The 20,818-nt window shown below is 38.4% G+C and overlaps 1 protein-coding gene across 3 annotated transcripts in view; it reads left to right on the top strand.

Annotated features, from left to right (window-relative positions):
• The window catches only part of ESRRG (estrogen related receptor gamma), a 237,842-nt gene that overhangs the window by 145,630 nt on the left and 71,394 nt on the right, over positions 1–20,818 (top strand). The gene's annotated exons all lie outside the window — the stretch shown is intronic.

Below are 20,818 nucleotides of genomic sequence, written 5' to 3'. Positions count from 1 at the left end.
TTTTTCTTCAACTTTAAATTTGTATGACATTCTTTTTTAATGGTTTCTCCTCCTTTGAGTTGCATGGGGCAATAGTTACAAGTTTCTCCCTTTCTGCTTTTGAAATCACTCTTAGTTTCCTTCTCTGGTTTCACTTACAGCTTCTCCTCTATCGTTATGAGTAGCTCCCAAGATTGGGCCTGCTCATTCTACTCTACTTTCTGCAGATCAAATCTACACTTATGTTTTCAGATACCTGTTTTGGTAAATCAAGTTTAAATCACCAGTCCCGGGTTCTTACTTGAACTAATGTTCGAAGATCTATGTGATTTGTCTTGGATTTTGCAAGGTCGTCTTATACTTTACAAACATAAACCATGGTTTGTTCTTTAGCAGCTGGTTCCCTCTTTGAATTTTGCTTTTTGGTCTAGAACACTATTTTCCTCTCCTTTAGGATCTAAATTTTTGCATTTCTTTTGACTCTATCTTCATTTCCCCTTCTGTATGTTCAGTCTTAATGATGCACAGTTGATGTCTTGGATTCTTGCCTTTCATTTTGTTGCTATGCACTGCAAGTCCTCAGAGGACCCAATAGATTACAAAAACACTTCTTTCAGAAATATGGGGACTCTATCAGTGAATTAGCTTCTTTCACTTTAATTCTTTTTCTGTTTCTTGTTATTTAGAGAAAAATCAGTTATTGAACATCTCAGGCCTGTAAACAGGAGATAGTAATCCTATACGTACAACAATAAATTGTAAGAATTAAATGAGATGATCTACATGAAAGTGCTTTGTAAACATTTTAAAATTACTTGGGTTTTAAAACTGATTGTGTTGGGGCTGGCACTGTGGCATAGCTGGTAAAGGCGCCAGCTATCCCTATAGGCATGGGTTTGAGTCCTGGCTGCTCCACTTCCCATCCAACTCCCTGCTGATGCCCCTGGGAGAACAACAGAAGATGGCCCAAGTAATTAGGCCCCTGTACCCACACAGGAGACCCGGAAAAAGCTCCTGGCTCCTGACTTCAGAATGGCCCAGCTCCGGCCCCTGAGGCCATTTGGAGAGTGCACTAGCAGATTGAAGATTTCTCTCTCTCTCTGTACCCCTGCCTTTCAAATAAATAAATAAATCTTAAAAAAAAATGATGTCTTCCAAAGTTTGCAAAATAGAGGTGGATAATATATTGGAAATATCTGGAATACAAAGGCATTAAAATTATAATTATTTATTTTATATTTGGCAATGCCAGATTTAATTCATATGAATCAATTTATTAATAACCATATTCAGATTATCTCAGCTTTTTTTTTTTCATTGCTTGTTTAATGTAGTAGTTCCTTACTCTCCAGTCTTTGCATATCAAAAGGTTATAGAAGAAACAGCAGCCCAAGGGGACAAGAGAGATAACAGAGGTATAATTTGTGAGTTTTCTAGACTCAAATAGTGCCAATTTCGTATGCTAAAATCCCTAATGATCAATGGACATCAGTCCAATTAAACTGTTAGGTTAGAAATAAAGGTGAAATCACAGATATAATTTACTTATTTATTGATATTGGCTCTCGTAGTTGAAGACTGAGCATTAGCCAGGGAGAACACACATTAGTATACCATGCCCACGAAGAGGCATAGGAATTTGTACAACTCTCTGTGATATGTTTCACATTCATTTCATATTTATGCAGTTGCTGTCCAAATAAAATCTTGCTCTACTCAGAGCTCATGCAGTTTCAAAAGATGTTTAATGTAAAATTAAGATTAATGGCTCCATGTAACCTTTCCAAATGAAGAGTCACGCTCAGGAAATGGACACACCTCGGCAATAACACGCTGCTTGCAGGGACACTAATTTTCATGTATTATGTTCATATCAAACACTGTATTTAGCCTGCAGGCTACCCTGCCTTTAAAAGGACTTATTCCTAAGGCAAGAAAACTGTGTATGTTTCCTGCTCCTTAGTGATTTATTTGCAGATTCCTTTCCTCTTGTTTCTCTCCAGATAGTTTTATTTAAAATTGAGAATTTCTTTTGAAACCATAAGACATAAAAGCTTTTAGGAGAGGGGGAAGGGAAGCAAGTCTTCTCTTGTGACAACAATTATTGTCCCTATTTTTTTATTTATTCATTTTTTTGGGTTAATTTAGTCTGGCTAAAATTACATACATATTCATGTTTCTTAATAAGAACAAAGCTTTACTCTTGTTTTTTTTCCATAAATTTGTCCTCATAAGCAGTTTGATAGACATCTACTTTAACTATTAGAATGAAAGTTCACGGTGAATTCAGGAAACCGGGTTTCAGATCTATAATTCATTAACTCTTTCCCCAAAGGTCTGAATGCTTCTTTATCAGATTACAATACAATTGCTGCTGCTTTCTTTTCAAAGTTCACAGTGGACACATATTGTAATCAAGATTTAGATTGTCTGCCTATTACTAAATGCACTAGAGTTTTCAAATGTAATTCCATTTTGGTCCAAAAGCATTAATTTGAAGCAACATTATGCATTGTGAAGCAAGTTATCATTTTTAAGAAATGATTTTCTTGTTAGCAATACTACAGAATGGATGCCTAACTTGTTTACATTAAGTATATAGTTATTTTATTTTTGTTGTATTTATCATAGATATATGTGAGGTTTATAACATCCAGCTTATTTTGAAATATCTGTAACGTGAAATTGTTTATTGAATCCTCCCTCATCACACAGGCACTGATTGCATAGCAGATGTAGAAACTGCAAGTAGGATAAAATGCCATTTTAAATAGTACGATAGTGTTGATAAAAGGTTTTCAAAGCCCAAAAGTTACCTGGACTGTCAGCTTCCTTGTAAAGGTAAAAGTTGATATGGAGTTCTTTGTGACTCTCTTAATAGTTGTGTAATTATCATATTATGTTGTTTAAATCATTAACACATCTCTTTAAGAGCTAAAGTTAGTTCACTTTTAATTTTGCCATTAATTTGCTTTAGGCTGAATGTAAAAAAATTAACCATTGATTTTTGAAACTGCAGTTATTTTATCTGTGGCAGAGATTTATCTAATTTTCACACATTTTTAAAGTAAATGTTATTTGAAAATCCTGGAAACATTATGTTTCTTTTGGTGACAGAGTTGAAACCGAGACACCTTCAGAAATTAAGCATATGCAATACAGGAAAGTAGAGAAGTGGAAAAGCCATGACTTTTTAATTTAAGAAATCATTTCTCGGGTTCTAAATTATTTGTATATATTCCCACTTCATTATATGAAAACTAGAATATTGTAGAATTTCCTTAAAGCTAACTTTTTAGATTTAAGAGTTTTATTTTTATGTACTTTTTATTGGATTCAGTTATTGGGATTGATTAAATTTGTAGAATGGATCCTATATTTCTATTTCTGTTGTATTATTTGATAGAATATTCTATGGTGATTTTTAAAATTTATGCACAACTGTTCACAAACACCCCTTTTGATGTTGCTTGAAATGGATAACATCTTATTTTTGAAAATATTCTTTTCCCTCACGGATATTGGGTCAGGTTTCCTTCTTCATTTACTTATTAAATGAATATTTTAGGATTTGTTTACTCTCTAATTCTATACTTGATTCTTTGATTTCAGGAGAATTTTACAAGGATATATTCTAAATTCAAATTGTCCATCTTTTTATCTTTTAAATAGTTAAGAAAGGATTGAAATTTAGAATTCATTGGTTGCTGAATCCATGCAAACATTTTTATAAGAAAATACAGAACATGTTGGCAGTTTTTAAATGTGACTTGATTCAAATCTACAGAATTAATGCTATATCTTTATTTCCAAATATTTCTCTCTTTTTTTGACATTTAAAGAAATTTATTAGAGTCTAAAACCTCCATCCAGAGTGGTATTTCATCCTTGAAAAACAAATCTTCAATAAGATACAGGGAAACCTAAAAAATATCAAGAAGTAGTTTCTGTAAATGATTTTCTTTTAATGCAAATTCCTATACAAACTTGCTTAGCCTTTAAAATTTATCTTGATTTTAGGCTGACCACACATTGATAGATGAATGAATTCTTACTTTATTAGAACAATTATTACATAATTTCAATTGGTCTTGTTTTCATCCTTACTAGCAATGAATTTTCACTGAATATTTTTGGTACCATGGGATCTTGAACATTTTAACACCTACCATTATTTAGCATACAACTTTTTTTTTTTTTTAAGAGTTATTTGTTTATTTGAAAGGCAGAGAGGCAGGGAAAGAGAGAGAGAGAGGGAGGGAGAGGTCCTCCATCTGCTGGTTCACTCCCCAAATGGCTGCAAAGGTTGGAACTGAGTCAGTCTGAAGCCAGGAGCCAGAAGCTTCTTCTGGGTCTCCCAAGCAGGTGCAGGGACCCAAACACTTGGGTCATCTTCTTCTGCTTTCCCAGGCCATACATAGCTGGATCAGAAGAGGAGAAGCCTGGATTCCAACCAGCTCGCATATGGGATTCTAGCACTGTAGGGGTTGGCTTTACCCTGTAGCCTTTAGTGCTGGTCCCAGCCCCTACAACTGGTCTTAAACTACTCTACAAGTGTTGACATTTTTGAATCATACCCTCATCAATAAAATTAATCATGTTGTAGAGGGATACATTGAGAACCACAGAACTGAGCTCAACTTTCTCATGTGTAACACTTAGTAGTATTTTTCTTATTTTCCTTGCTTTTGTAAGTAAAACAAAAACACATATAGAAGTGATATGAAAATCATAAAGGATATGCAAATTTTTAAACGAATGCTGGGAAAATATTTGAAATCTGAAAACTTTCAGTAGTGGCTTATGCAAGAAATACACAGAAGCATCTACTGATTGTTCCCACTTCCGGCTGTTTTTTTAAAAACAAGGTTTAAAAAATGTAGTATATTGGTTTACAACAGCAGAATTTATTGTAGGAAAAGCTACTCAGTTCTATACATGTACATTCTATTAAATAAAATTGATTGACCAGATGGGGGAAAGAAGGCAGAGTGTGGGGCGGAATAGCTTGTCTATTTTCCTTCTAAATTACATCTGCTACCTCTCTCCTTTAGGAAGTGGTTAAATGTATAAGTAAACCGAGATATGTCTATCTAAAAAGGTTTTTTTTTTTTTTTAATCTAGGAACTGTACTTTTTCCCGTCCCAATACTGTGATGAAAATGTTATTATAATATTAAAGGATGCTCCTGGGCTGCTTTGGGGACTAGTTGCTGTGCTTTCTTGACCTGCTGTGTGGTAACTTGGGTTCAATTTCATGGTCTTTCATTTCCTTGGCCAGCAGGGATTCAGAGTGTGGAGAGGCCAGCCTTGAAGCCCCAGTGGGTGGAGGGGAGGCCTCACGCTGCCCAACAGCAGCCTTCTTGACTGATTAGGGCACTGCAATGACAGCTTCCAAGGGGATCCCTTTCTAGTTTTCTTGCAGGCAGCAGAGATGAGAGGCTTTGAAAGTGAGTTTGTGAGCCATGTACATTGGAAGAGGCCAATATCTCTCTCTCAGAGGCTCATGTTCCTGGAGTGATCTGGTATGAGCAGGAACTATGGAATTAGCCATTTGTTCCAGCCTGGATACACATTTACCTGTCATCTGTTGCTAATAAGTTTATATTTTTAATAACCTTGACTGAAGTGATACTATGTTGGTTTACAGCCTACAGCTAGCTCTCCAGTGTGTGCCACATGGTGTTTGAAGACTCCTCATTGTAAACTATATAGTAGTTATTTGCTCACAGTATACTTGCATATTCTTGGAAAGTTTATAGAAAAATGATTTTACTGCCTTCTTTCAAACTTACAGTTGATTTTAAAAAACATCTTCATCTTTTCAAAGTAAATTTCCTTCCCTTTATTTTTTCTTATAATATTGCAAATAGATAAACTCTCTGGACGTTTCTTCTTGGCTTAGTCTTCTATTCTAGCAGCATCTTCTGCTCCTTGTAATCTATGACCTACTAACCCAAAGGAATCATTGTTAATCCCTAAGGCCGAATTCCTTCTAGGACTATTGCAAAAATGATTCAACATCTACTTCCTCTTCTGCCCCTTCAAAGACCTTATTTTCCATCTGATGAAAGACGTTGCAAGACAGAGGGTCCAGGCTAATAGAACAATTCTTTGCTAATTCCTAGTGATGATCAGTTTGGTGTGATCTTAGTCGTAATGGAGGCATACTGATTGGATATGAAGAGCTGACTTGCAGGTCCCAACAGATTTCCGTGTGCAGAAAGATGTTGCTTCAAAAAGTGAAATCATTTAGTAAATATAACGAATGGATTTATTTATTTATTTATTTTTATTTTTTGAAAAAAATCTTTCATTTGATGAATACAAATGTCATAGGTATAGCTTTAGGAATATAGCGGTTCTTTCCCTCATTCTCGCCCTCCCACCCCCACTCCTTCTACTCCCTCTCCCATCTCATTCTTCATTAAGATTCATTTTTAATTAAATGGATGGATTTCAAGAAAGCCTTTGCTGCTATTCACTATGCATACCAGTGGAGACCAGGCCTTAGCAAGAGATTCTTAAAGAGAATTTGTTTAGACTAAAACATGTCAGCATGTGCAGGTGCTAGGTCTGGGCGTATATTAAACTTTTACTGTTTGAAATTAATTTTAATGAAAACTGTCATGTTTTACACATTACTATATTTGAAACCCTACTAAGTAGCATTTTAAAATTAGTATTTCAAATTTTAGCCTTTAGAGTAACTTAAGCAGTTAAGTAATTAGATTTATGCTTACATGAGAGAATGGGCCGTCTTTCACTGTTTTACCAGGTACATTGCCAGGAAGCTGGGTCAGAAGTGGAGCATAAGTAGTTGAACTGGTGCTCTGATATTGGATGCTGGTATCACAGATCCAGCTTAACCTTCCGTGCTACAACCCTGGCCCCTGGCTACCAACTTACAGCCCTTTTGCTGTTGCACCTCAAACTGCCAACATGATGGCCATAATTCATGATGACTGCTCAGTTAAGATGGAAAATACATTACATTTGTATAGATATGTATAGGACAAAAAACATCTGGATTTGGTACTCTGCATGGTTTCAAGCATCCACTGGGGGACTTGGAACACATCTTCTGCAGATACAGGGGGACTGCTCTCTGCATATACACATGTACATGTTTATGCTTACTGTGATGTCTGAGAAAGAGTATCTGTAGATGTTGAGATGTGCCACTGTGATGTGCTTAATGAAATCTGGTCATATTTAGCCAAAATACCTTTTAAGACCCTAGATGAAATTTAGTTAATAACAGAATAGCTACCAACCTATCACTGGTTGCTTTCAAAATAACTGTTCTTTGGCCATACTCTCCTCAGCTTCATCTAGTCTATTTGTAAAGTGCCTGCAAATTTGAAGCTGTTTATGATTTCCTATACTTCAGTTTCCACAGCAATGTGCAACAGACATTGATCTTTTCCTAATGCAGTAATAAGCTAGAAGCATTTTTCAAACATGGGCACTTTATTTGCTTTATTATCGTCAAGAACAAAAGGAAATGCATTTGGCCAAGGTCAGTGTGAGGGGAACACTAGGGCCTGTGCCAGAAAGCCTTCTGCTCTCCTAGTTCATTAATGATATCCATTTGGCTCTGGTCTTCCCTGATTTAAGATATGAAGTATGTTGATGTTTCTGACTGCCAAGGCGCTTGTCGGACTCTGAATCTGAGGGTCGGTTCCATCATTCTAAGTACAACATCTCATTCATAGAGTCTTGGATGTGGGAGAAAGCTGAACATGTGATCGCACTCATTCATCTGCTTCCAGGCAGGAGAGCAATAAAAATGTCTCAGGAAGAGAATGGTTTTCTTCATTTGTCAAATTTCTCAGTATAAGGACCTGTGATCTTTTCCTGTTCAGTATTCAATATCCAAATATAATCCTCAACAGTTAGTTCTTCTTAGTGTGTAACTAAGTTCTTCTCAGTAAATAAAATACTTTTTGTACTATTCAGGATGAATGTTAAACAATTAAATTCTTTCTGCCAACTCAGTGCCTTTCATGGTGCCTCCTGCTGTTTTGTTCTGCTCAAGTTTTCTGTACATTTCTACAGTTGTATTATGTATTAAGAACAAACTGGCCAGTGCCGGCTCACTTGGCTAATCCTCTGCCTGCAGCGCTGGCATCTGGGTTCTAGTCCCGGTTGGGGTGCCAGATTCTGTCCTGGTTGCTCCTCTTCTAGTCCAGCTCTCTGATGTGGCCCAGGAGTGCAGTGGAGGATGGCCCAAGTCCTTGGGCCCTGCACCTGCATGGGAGACCAGGAGAAGCACCTGGCTCTTGGCTTCAGATTGGTGCAGTGCGCTGGCGGTAGCAGCCATTTGGGGGGTGAACCAACAGAAAAGGAAGACCTTTCTCTCTCTCTCTCTCTCACTATCTAACTGCCTGTCAAAAAAAAAAAAAAAAAAAAAAAAAAAAAGAACAAACTGAACAATAATTACTGAGGGAGATAGGCATTGTGGTTCAGTGGTTTAAGCTGCTGCTTGGGACACCCATATCCCCTATGGTTGAAGTCCCAGCTATTCTGTGCTTCTGGTCCAGCTTCCTGCTAATGTGCCAGGAGGCTGTGGATGTTGATCCAAGTACTTGGGTTCCTGTTATTAATGTGTTAGATAGGATGGATTTCCTGGCTCTTAGCTTTGGCCTGGCCCAGCCCTGGGTAATACATAATTGGTACATAAATGTGGACTAATATTAGTATATAGAATTGAGTGAGAAGGGGATGGAAACAACTATATTTTATTTTCATATTATACCCCATTTCAACCCATTTTACAGGTTCCATTAACTTCTTTTTATATTCATCATTAATTGTGTATTTCACTGTAATCCTCTCCACTGACTTAAATAGAATAACTGTGGTTCACAGCCCAGCAAATTTGAAAACCAGCTTGTCTGGTTTCCTATTTAGTTCATTTTTACAGAATACTGAGCTTCGAGTCAGCAATAGCCAAGCTTTTGTTTACACAGAGCATCCCTTTAAGGTGCTATGCTTTGTTGTTACTATTCTTATTATGTTAAACTTATTGTTGTCAGTGTCATAAGAAATAACAAGTATCACAGTATCATAAGAAATCTCTCACTGGCATGATATCTGGGCATATTACATTAATATTGTTTTCTACATTTAATCTCTGTTGAACTGATTTTTCCTATGTATTTTATATATTAAATATAATTTTCTTTACATATGCCCTGAAAATGTGTACTGCATTCTTTGTATTAGACTTACTTTTTATTTATCTTTTAGTTGAGAGACAGGGCAGGGAGGAGGGAGAAACAGCTATCTCACATGGATAGCAGGGACCCAAGTACTTGAGTCATCACCTGCTGTCTCCTAGGATGCACTGTAGCAGGAAGATGGAATCAGAAATAGAACAGAAATTCTGATACGGTATGTGGACATCCCAACTTCCATCTTAACACCTAGGCCAACCACCTACCTTGATGTAGATTATTTTGAATCTCAGTTTGGCTACACTATAATGATCACCAGAGAAATATTATTAAATAGCTTGATTCTCTTTAATTAGCCCTCAGAATTTCTGCTTAAGTCTTTGGTAATTTATTTCATTGCCTTTGGTGAATTACTAACAGAGTGCCTAGGACTCAAGGTTTTTTCCTACTAGAATTTCCATAAGCTTCTCTGTGAGCTTCATAAGCTCTTCCTGAGTTGCAGAAATGTGACCTAGACTCACCCAGGCTGAATACCCAATGGCCTTAGCCTCCCATGCCCCCTCTCTCTATCACCTCTTTCTTTTTGTTTTAGTTCATTTTCTCTTTGAAATCTTTTTCTACTTTTTTCGTCATTAGACTCTGCTTTATTCCTCTCCATTCAATGAAACAAAGTTACAAAGTTACAATTGCTCTCAACCCTGAGACTCATAAGCCCTTTGGTTGATTTCATATGTAATTCATTTTTATCAAGCATTGAATTTTGCATAAGCAGTATTTGTGCTTCTGTTTATACAAAGTTTCTCAATGGTATTCTATTCATTGTTATTACTATTATTATTGTGTTTAAACTTACTGCTGCCAGTGTCACCTTTCATTGTGCATTAGTAGCAACACTTTTCTTGATGTTGGGGTACAACCACATGTCATGGCTTTACCCTCTAATTCATGACTTTATTCACATGAGAAGGCAATTTCAAAAAAGATAAAGGGAAAGTCAGCAGTATTAAATAGTAACAAGATGAATATAATTTAAACAGGCATAAGCTACATTTATATATTTTATATCTTTTTCAATAGTTTATAAAATTTTTAATAAGCAAAAAGAAGAAAACAGAAGATTTTCTTTAGAAGGTCCATATTTTTAACAAACAGCCATACATGTCCATTCTCTCTCTCTCTCTCTTTCTTCCTTTCTCCATCCCTTTGATCGCCCTCTCCCTCTGTCTCTCCCCTGACATCAAGCAATGTAAGAAATAGTGCCTTTTGAATAGGAGATTTCCTTTAATTACATTGGAGAAGTGATAATGGTAGGTATTGCATGTTTAATGTAATGTTCTGGATGCTTCTTTTTCTTTTTCTCTTTTCCTCCCCCTTCACAGCCACCTCATCTTGAGCAGAAATAAAAGGTTCAAGGCTTGTCAGCATCAGTTTACAGATAGCTGTTTAAAAATAATGAGATATTGGGTATTGTAAGGCTCAGGGCTGTCTTGCCAGACTCATTTATTTCCATTCACCTTTTGTCAGAATTGCAGACAGAAGACATTCAATTAAAACGTGTCACCTGTTGCAGATGACCTAATTTGTACTTGTATGTGTCATAGATGAGGGCTCCGTGCTTCAGACATAGCAGCTTTACCACTGGTAGAACATTTCCCTTACTAAATATTTTGTTTATTGTTATTTCAAATTTCTGCCATTTCAAGTTTGGCTCTGATTCAAATGATAAATTTAGCACATGAGTCTTGGAATCAGCCAAGAGCAGTCAATCACATATTGGAAGGGGAACTGAAAACAGAAGGAACTTCTTTGGGGTTATGTCCTATACACAAAAACCCACCCATGTATTTTGGATGCAACTTGAATCTGCAGTGGAGAGAGACTGCCTTAGTAATTTCCTATGCAAGCCTCACATGTTTAATAGTCCAGATAGCTATCAGGAGACCAAAACGAAAGACTTCCCCTTGCTAATTGTTAATTCATCTGTAGAGCAAGGAAGCTTTAATGTGAGTCATGGCTTTTATCTCTTTTAGTGACTGAGGACTCAGTTTAAAAAAAAAAGAAGGAAAAAAGTGTGCCTAATGGATATGCATTTCCTCTCCCTGTGTGACTTTTCTCTTTTCTACCAGCAGACATGACAGTGTTTCCACAAGCACCCGAGTGATTTCCAGAGTTCCTGAGTTGTGGTTGGGCATGCTATTCCAGCAGAAGTAAATGCAGTCACTGGCCAGGGTGTCTGGTGGAAAACTGGCTGTCGGGCCTCCCTCCTGAACTGTAAAATTCAGCTGCAATGTCACACTGTCTCCCCAGTGCTGGCAAAGCATGCCTACTCTCATTTGCAGTGATATTTGAAGGAGGAAGCAGGAATAAGGAAATGCATATCTCTGCATCCTTGCCTCAGCAGAAAAGCACAGGACCTGAGTCCCTTTGATCAGTTCTGGTTTTTCCACATTCTCCTTGATGTAAACTTAGGATGCGAAGGCACCATCCATTCACGAGGAGGAGGAGTCATTGTTTTCCTCTTGCGAGTTCTTCATCCTGCCTACCTTTTTGCTTGTGTCCTGTATCGTGTTACAAGTATTGCTTACCTCAATAACTGGCTTTATCTGCTTGTGCATCTGCTTTTGGGAATTGGTACCAAATGCTCTTTTCCAAATATAGACTTTGATGGCAGAGGAGCAGTATCAGCATAGTGCTTAACAATGGCTTCTGCAGATTTTCTCCCCAGCTCCCTCTCCCAACTCTGCCTCTGTATGGTTCCAGTTTCCTCATCTGTAAAATGGGCTAATCATAGCATCTGCCCAATAAGGTTACGACAAGACTAAACATGCTCATGTATGTAGAGCAGTTAATCCACCCTAGCATTTGATAAGCTCTCAGTAACCAATGACTGCTGGTCACTGGCTGCTATTTTGCTTTATTCCATCATACATCATGCATTGTTTGGTTCATTCTGTTGCAGATGAAGGCATTGCTGGGTAGGGAGAAGTAGGTATCGGGAGGCAAAGGCTGTTGAAACAGAAAGAAAGGGACAAAATCTTAGAGCCACATTTAGCAATGAAGGGGCAATTGTATTTAGAGAAAACATCTCAGGGTTGGTTTGTTTTGCTGCGTTGTTATCTTTTTGTTTGTTTGTTTTTGTTTTTGACAGGCAGAGTGGATAGTGAGAGAGAGAGAGACAGAGAAAGGTCTTCCTTTTTGCCGTTGGTTCACCCTCCAATGGCTGCTGCGGCCAGCGCATCGCGCTGATCTGAAGCCAGGAGCCAGGTGCTTCTCCTGGTCTCCCATGCAGGTGCAGGGCCCAAGCACTTGGGCCATCCTCCACTGCCTTCTCAGGCCATAGCAGAGAGCTGGCCTGAAGAGGGGCAACCGGGATAGAACCCGGTGTGCCGGCGCAGCAAGGCGGAGGATTAGCCTGTTAAGCCACGGCGCCGGCCGCTGCGTTGTTATCTTTAAGAATTTAATATGGTTAGATTCTCCCAGGGTATACATGTTAATACATAAATAATTTTCACTCACCCACTTACTGAGAAGCCCATAAATATGCACAACTACCCTAGGTTCAAGTGGTCAGGATCCTTTCCCCCAAGAGAGCCCCATCAGAGGCTCCCGCCAGGTCCCCACTGCTGTGACTGATACTGCTCAGCTGCCATTGCTTCTTTCCCTGAAGCTCCTGAAAGGGATTTTCTCCATCTTCTGTTTATAATGGTTTCCCCGCGGGAATCTCTGGAGAATTCAAGGGTGCTGCTAGATGCTTGTCTTCCTAAAAGAAGGAAGAAAGCTTTCTTAGGCAGTAAGGGAAACTGCAGCATGGGAGCCATAGGATGCTGTACAAAGTTCCCATTCCCACCCTTTCTTTTTTAGATAATATTTTATTTATTTTCATTTTATTTGAAGGACAGGAAGATAGAGATCTCCAGTTTACACCCAAAGTGCCCACAATGGCCAGTGCTATGCCAAACTGAAGCCAGGAGCCAAGAACTCCTTCCAGGTCTCCCTTGTAGGTAACAAGGACTCAGGTTCTTGAGCCATTATCTACTGCCTCCCAGGGTGTGCATGTGCTGGAGGCAGTATCAGAAGTGGAAAAGCCAGACTCAAAGTAGGCACTCTGATATGGGATGCATATCATAGTCAAATGTTCACCTCATCTTCTCCACTTCATCCTTTCAGAAGCCTTACTTTTCCATTCCACTCACATTAATCAATTATGTTTGATGACATTTACTTAACCAAAAGGTTTATTTAGAATTCATTATCTTCTCAAAATTATTTTGACTTTGATGTGACTATAAGGAGACTTCAAAGAATTTGTTGAAAATGGAATTAGAAGATACATTATTTTGGTGCAAATTTTTTTTTTAAAGATTGCTTTATTTATTCGAAAGGCAGGGTTACAGAAAGAGAGAGAGAGAGAGATCTTCCATCTGCTGGTTCACTCCCCAAATGACTGCAATGGCCAGGGCTGGGCCATACTGATGCCAAGATCCAGAAACTTCTTTCAGGTGTCCCATATGAGTACAGCACCTGGGCCATCTTCTGCCATTTTCCCAGATGTATTAGTAAGACGCTGGATCAGTAGTAGAGCAGCCAGGACTTGTACAGGGGCCCATATGGGGTGCTGGCATTGCAGGTGGAGGCTTAACTTGCTGCTCCACGGGACAGGACGCCCTCCCCCTAAACCCCCGATTTTGAAATCCATGCATACAAGGGGATCTTCAAAAAGTTCATGAAAAATGTGTTTTATGAACAAACTGCACGGATTTCAAATTTTTTTGCACCAAGATAAACTGATCTTTTAATTCTGTTTCCATTAACTTTTCAAAGCATTCTCATATTTGTTTCTTACTTAAGTGTTCCAGAGGTCTTTGTAATTAATGGTTTTTGAGCAAACTCTTGTTTGGAAACAACAGTTTAAATGTCTTATCTTTAAATTTGCAAAGTAGGCTAGAGTATCCTTGTGTAGTTATTTGAAGGGGAGATTTTTTATTATCCTATGAAATGCTTCTGACTTTGTTCTATTAAAAATGTGAAAAATACTTTTGACTTTGGACTATATATTATAAAAATTTGCATATGAGCATAAAATGTAGGCTTAAAATTAGCTGACCTAAGAAGACCTAGTGCTGAACTGTTTTACTTCTATTGGTGACTATTTGCCTCACAGCATATTTTTTCTCTTTGCCCTACTCTTGCTTTCTCAATTTTGTAAATTCTGACAGTGTCTAAGATTTGTAATCCTCTTGTGGCACTGTCGGCATATGCAGTGTGAGAAAGAAGAAGCGGTGTGAGACTTCTATTAGGTGGGTAATGCCAACTATGAAAATCTGTTATTTAGAAGAAGAAGATAATGGCAGCCTCCACACAAGTAGAAAATCCAATTGCCTTAATTGACTTCAAATCCTGTCAAGCATTGTGCATTGTGGGTATTTTGTTTCCTGGGAGAAATCTTATTTAAAGTTTTTTCAAAAGTGGTTTGCAAGGGAAGTCCAAGCAGAAGTTATGCTTAAGGTTGTAAAAATATAAATAGTCAGTTTTATCACCTACAGTGGGAATATTTGGATTACATTGATGCTTGTTTATCACAAATCTGAATTTCCCAAGTTCCTATGCTAATAGTATTGTTTGCTTCTGCTAATAACATGGTTAGTTCGAGCCTTTTAAATACATTGTTTTGGGGAGTGGCATTGTGGTATAGTGGGTTAAGCCTCTGCTTGTGACATTGATATTACATATGGACATTTGTTTGAGTCTTGGCTGTTCCACTTACTATCCAGCTCCTTCCTAATGTGCCTGGGAAAGCAGCAGCAGATGGCCCAAGTCCTTGGGCTCCTGCATGCACATGGGAGATACAGAAGAAGCTCCCAGCTCCTAGCTTTGGCCTGGCCTAGCTCTGGCCATTGTGGCCATTTGGGAAGTGAACTAACAGATGCAAGATCTTACTCTCTCTTCTACTCTCTCTGTAACTCTGCCTTTCAAGTAAATAAAAAATAATAAAAAATTACAATAAATAAAATAAATATATTATTTTAGATAGTTGTAAATTCTCTATTTTGTATTGTGTGCTCATAGCTAAACTCCGGGAAAGGGTTTCTTTAATAAAATCCTGATTAATTTCTGTATCTCTTCTGAAATAATGACCACTCTAAATAGTGTTATTGATAAAAGAAATTGTCAGCAAGTAAAATGGAGTACCTGATATCCATCATATCCAAAATTGGTTGTGATCTCCATGAGGATAGATTGTGATGGGAAAAAAACTATTAAAAAATAAAGATAGTGGGGCCAGCACTGTGGCATAGTGGATAAGGGCTCCACCTGCAGTGCCGGCATCTCATATGGGTGCCGGTTTGAGTCCCAGCTTCTCCACTTCTGATCCAACTCTCTGCTAAGGCCTGGGAAAGCAGTAGAAGATAGCTCAAGTCCTTGGGCCCCTGAACCTGCATGGAAGACCTGGAGGAAGCTCCTGGCTCCAGGCTTTGGATCGGCACAGCTCCAGCCATTGCAGCCAACTGGGGAGTGAACCAGAGGATAGAAGACATCTCTCTCTCTCTCTCTCTCTCTCTCTCTCTCTCTCTCTCTCTCTCTCTCCCTCTCTGTAAATCTGCCTTTCAAATAAATAAATAAATCTTTAAAAAAATAAATAAGAAGAAGTAAAAATAGTGATATTTCAAAGAAATAATGATGTAAGAACAACCTCCTTATTTTTATTTGGCATTTTAAAGTATATAAAATATTTTATATATGCATTTATATAACACTCATAATGTTATTAGATCCTTATGGCAAAACATTGGAATGTTTACTCTCTATGTATTCATCCTTTTTTTTTTTTAAGATTTAATTTATTTTATTTGAAAGGCTGGTTCACTCTCCAAATGGCAGGAACTACTGGGGCTAGCCAGGCTAAGTCAGGAGCCAGAAGCTTCTTCTGGGTCTCCAATATGGATGCAGGGGCCAAAGAACTTGGGCCATCTTCTGCTGCCTTCCCAGATGCATTGGTAGAGAGCTGTATTGAAAGTAGAGCAGCCGGGACTTGAACGGGCACCCATATAGGATGCCAGCACTGTAGATGGTGGCCCAGCCTGCTATGGCACAATGCCAGCCCTGCATTCTTAATTAAAGTTTTCTGTGAAAAAATCATTATAAAATATAATTATGTTGAGTACACACACACACATACACACACAACACTCGCCCCTTAATGTCTATACCAGTATTATTTTATCATTCCATTTCAAATAATATTACTAAAATTTAAGTGCATATAGTATTATGACTCATATAATAAACCTCATTTGCAAAGATTCCCTAACAAAGAAGACACACTCCTATGTTTCAAGTCATATTTGGGGCTGGTTTAACTTTTCAAGCTGTGTCATTTATGTAGAGGTGTATTTATATGACTGTCCTGGAGGAAACAATAGCTTTACTGCATGGTATTTTTTCTCCCAGTGTAACTGAATAAATTAATCAATAGTTTCAGGATGATGTAGAAGTAGTTGTCCCAGTGTTCTACTAGAATTTTGGCTCTCACATTTCATCGAGTATGAAGTCACCTCAGGCTGATAATAATGATGATAATCCCACCAGAAGATGCCTAAAAGTTACATTTTCCAAAATTTGAAAAGAGATAAGAGCATTAGTAAATAATTTTTTCTTGGTTTTGAGAATTTGAAATTGTCATTATGTGCCTGCTTTTGACAGGGAATGAAAACGCCCATGAGGTGATTATGGTCTTTTAAAATATATCCACCCAAGAAATTTCTATCATTGTAGTTCATTGTTATCTAAATTTGGAAGGAACCCTTTTCTGAATATAAATCTCTTTCAACTTTTACTATATTATTGATAATCTGGTATCTAATATCTAGTCATTTAAAATTATGTAAATATAATTACAAATCATGAAAGAATTCATACAGTTGTCCTCTATTTTAGGAAATAAAATGTAAAATCATGGTCAATTTTAAAAGTTTTTGAATACTTACAAATTGGAAAGATGTGTAGGTGGAGCGAATGAATGGAGAGATGGGATGGATGAGAGGTATGTGTAAATGCATGAGTAGGGACCAGCATAGTGGGTAAGCTGCCTGCAACACCAGTATCCCATATGGGCTCCAGTTCAAGTCCCAGCTGCTCCAGTTCTGATCCTGCTCCCTACTATTATGTCTGGGAAAGCAGTGCAGGATGGCTCAAGTGCTTGGGCCCCTGCACCCATGTGGGAGACCCAGAAGAAGCTCCTAGCTCCTGGCTTCAGCCTGGCCTTGCCCTGGATGTTGTAGCCATTTGGGAGTGAACCAGTAGATGGACAATTATCTCTCTCTCTCTCTCTCTCTCTCTCTCTCTCTCTTTCTCTGTCTTTCTCTTCCCCCCCAACTCTTTCAAATAAATAAATATAGCTTTAAAACCCTTTATAAATGCATGAGTAGATAGTTTTTAAAAAATTTTATCTTAGTTTTTAACAGATTCAATTTGCTTTGTAGATGCAATTCTATCCTATTTTTAAATTATTTAAAGATTTATATTTATTTGAAAGAGGGTTAGAGAGAGAGAGAGAGAGAGAGAGAGAGAGTGAGTGTATCCATCTACCAGTTCACTTCCCAAACGGTTGTAATAGCTAGGGCTGGGCCAGGCTGAAACCAGGGGCTAGGAGTTTCTTCAAGATCTCCTGTGTGGGTGGCAGGGGCCCAAGCACTTGGACCTTCCTCCACTGCTTTCCCAGGCACATTAGCAGGGAGCTCAATTGGAACTGGAGCAGCCAGGACCTGAACTGGTGCCCATATGGGATGCCAGCACTTACCCACTATGTCACAGCACTGGCCCCTGTATACACAATTCTAGTATTCCCTTCCTCCTTCCCCCTTTCTCCTCTCTCCCTCCCACCCTCCTCTTTCCTCCGTTGTTTTTTATTTTTGTTCTTTGAAATGACTTATTTTAAATTTACATTACAGTAAAAAGCTTAATACCTCTCCAAATAAGACATTTAACAAGTAAAAAGCAGAAACACCCCAGTTTAGTGGGAATATAGCCAATGGCTATAAGATAGTTATTGCTCTACGTAGGAGGGGTAGAAGTAGGGCAAACATAATAGAACACTCCCTTAGATTAGGAAAAGCATAGAGAAAGTGGTATGACTGTATCTTTGTCATTTTTCAGAGTTGAAAGGGAAATGCACAATAATGGCAATTATTAGACAACATTTGAAGAACATGTTTAAAATTAACCCATAATACAAAATAAAGATTCTATTGATTGATGGTGTGTATTTTTTCCTCACGATGTGCAGTAACTAGTTTTCAGGGTTGCCTTTTCTCCATAGACTTGGCCCAATTTGATTAAGCTGATTGGTAGCTTTGGTCAGATAGGATTGTGTGTCCAAATGATTTCCATCCAAGACTTTGAATCAAGTCATTCAGGCATAGTCATCATTCAGAGGCCTTCATGATCCATAAGCTGTATTGTGAGAAACTCACCAGCTTGGACATAGGTGCTAGAGAGAGCATGGTTTATTGTTTAATCTAGGAAGATATATTGCTGATGGTGCTTCCCCTGACATGCCACAGAAGCAAATGTAGGAGTCTGCTTGCCCAATTGAGAAATATTCTGTGAGTTTTCTTAGTTCTAACAACTTTAGAAATGTCTAAAGTGTTCTCTCCCTTTTTAGCTTATGGCTGCCATTGTGTGTGTATGTATTACTGTCTGCCTTCTCTCACACCTCGAAGTAATATAAGATTAAAGGTTTCTATGAAGTTGAAATTAGATGATAAGCATGTGAGGATGTAACTAATATATAAACTATGTCTTTTCTAGTATGATTTTGAATTTTAAAAACTCTAATGAAACAAATTTAAGTGTATTTTAAATAACTAAATAAAATGTAACTGTCTTCTATAAACTACAAAAACTCTTGGAGAAAATTTTGAAGAAGAAGACATGAAAAAGAGATAAAACATAACAGAGGAAGGAGAAAGTGTTAAAATTTAGTAAATACAGATGCAATAACAATAAATCATTAGCAATTAGATGAATAAAGGAATGAAACTCTCTTGTAGACACAGAACTTTTTTTTTTGACAGGGAGAGTTACACACACACACACACACACAGATCTTCCATATGCTGGTTCACTCCCCAAATGGCTGCAGTAGCCAGATCTGGCCAGGCCAAAGTCAGGATCTTTGAACTCAGTCTGGGTCTCCCATGTGGTTGGCAGGGGCCCAGACTCTTGGGCCATTTTCTGCTGCTTTCCCAGGCCATTAGCAGGGAGCTGGATCAGATGCAGAGCAGCAGGGACATGAGCTGGTGCCTCAGGTGGGATGCTGGTGAGATGTAAGTGGGATGCTGGCGTCGCAGGTGGTGACGTTATCTGCTGTGCTGCAATGCTGGTCTGGCTTTTTTTTTGACAGGCAGAGTGGACAGTGAGGGAGAGAGACAGAGAGAAAGGTCTTCATTTTCTGTTGGTTCAGCCCCCAATGGCCACCGCGGCTGGAGGCTTTTGTTTTTAATTCCTTTCCTTCCCTTGTGTTTTTTTTCCTTTATCTCTCTCTCTCTCTCTCTCTCTCTCTCTCTCTCTCTATATATATATATATATATATATATATATATACATATATCTATCTCTATCTCTATCTCTCTATCTATTTTTTAATTTGAGATTGTGAGTGCAGGAGAGAAAATGAGCTCCTATCCACTAGTTTACTCCACAAGTGCATAAAGCAGCCTGGGCTGTACTGAGTTGCAGCCAGGGGCTTGAAAGTCAGTCTAGGTGCCCTACATGGGTGGCAGGAACTCAATTACTTGAGCCATCACCACTGCTTCCCAAGTCCATCATTAGCAGGAAACTGGAGTCAGGAACTGGAGCTGGTGTCAAAGGCAGGTGCTCCAGTGTGGGACATGGGCATCCTAACCACTAGAATAAATGCTTCCCATTCCTTAATCTTTTAAATATATTATCAGCAAAACCCCTCAGAACTGACCCAACTCGTTGCTATTTGGGAAAAAGTTTTATGCACGCCAATCTACTTTTGCCTACTTACCAGCCTCATTCTTCAACCCTCTCCTATCAACAGATCTCTCCTTCAACATCCTGACTTGCTGTATTTTTTCTTCGGGAAGCTCCTTTTCCTATCCTGTGTTTGACTCAGACCAACTCTCAGTTTTCGCACATGTGACAGGAAATCCAAATGTGTGCCAAAATATAAATAACATTTCTTTCCTGAGACACATGCCATTTTCATATACACTCACAGGACTGAATCTTGTGATACTTAGCTCACCCCTCCTACCTGCTGCTGTATGTAAGCATTCTTTATTCAGCTCAGGTGCACATGTCCATAGTGAGACTTCCAGTAGGTTGGAGGTGGGTTGAATGGCTCTTGCTCTCCTTGTCTACTCAGCCCTACACATTGAACTTCCAGGATGATTGATGCGGAGGATACAAAATGCCAACGTTTTTAATTTGAGAAATGACATTAGCTCCAAAGAATGTACTAATGTACTAATTCACTGGAAATCTGCCTTATGGTGACTCTGATGGTTTTGCATCAAATATCTTTTTAGGTCTGCTGATGCTGGTATGTTTGGTTTCCAACCACTGGCAATTTTGATTTAGCAGCCACAGTTTTGCAATTCTCCAGTACCCCGGACTGTTCTGCATTCTACC

This window comes from Lepus europaeus, chromosome 14, assembly GCF_033115175.1.
Source record: "Lepus europaeus isolate LE1 chromosome 14, mLepTim1.pri, whole genome shotgun sequence".
Lineage (NCBI taxonomy): Eukaryota > Metazoa > Chordata > Mammalia > Lagomorpha > Leporidae > Lepus > Lepus europaeus.
Note: the sequence above shows the minus strand (reverse complement) of the source record. Positions and strands in the feature narration are given on the sequence as shown.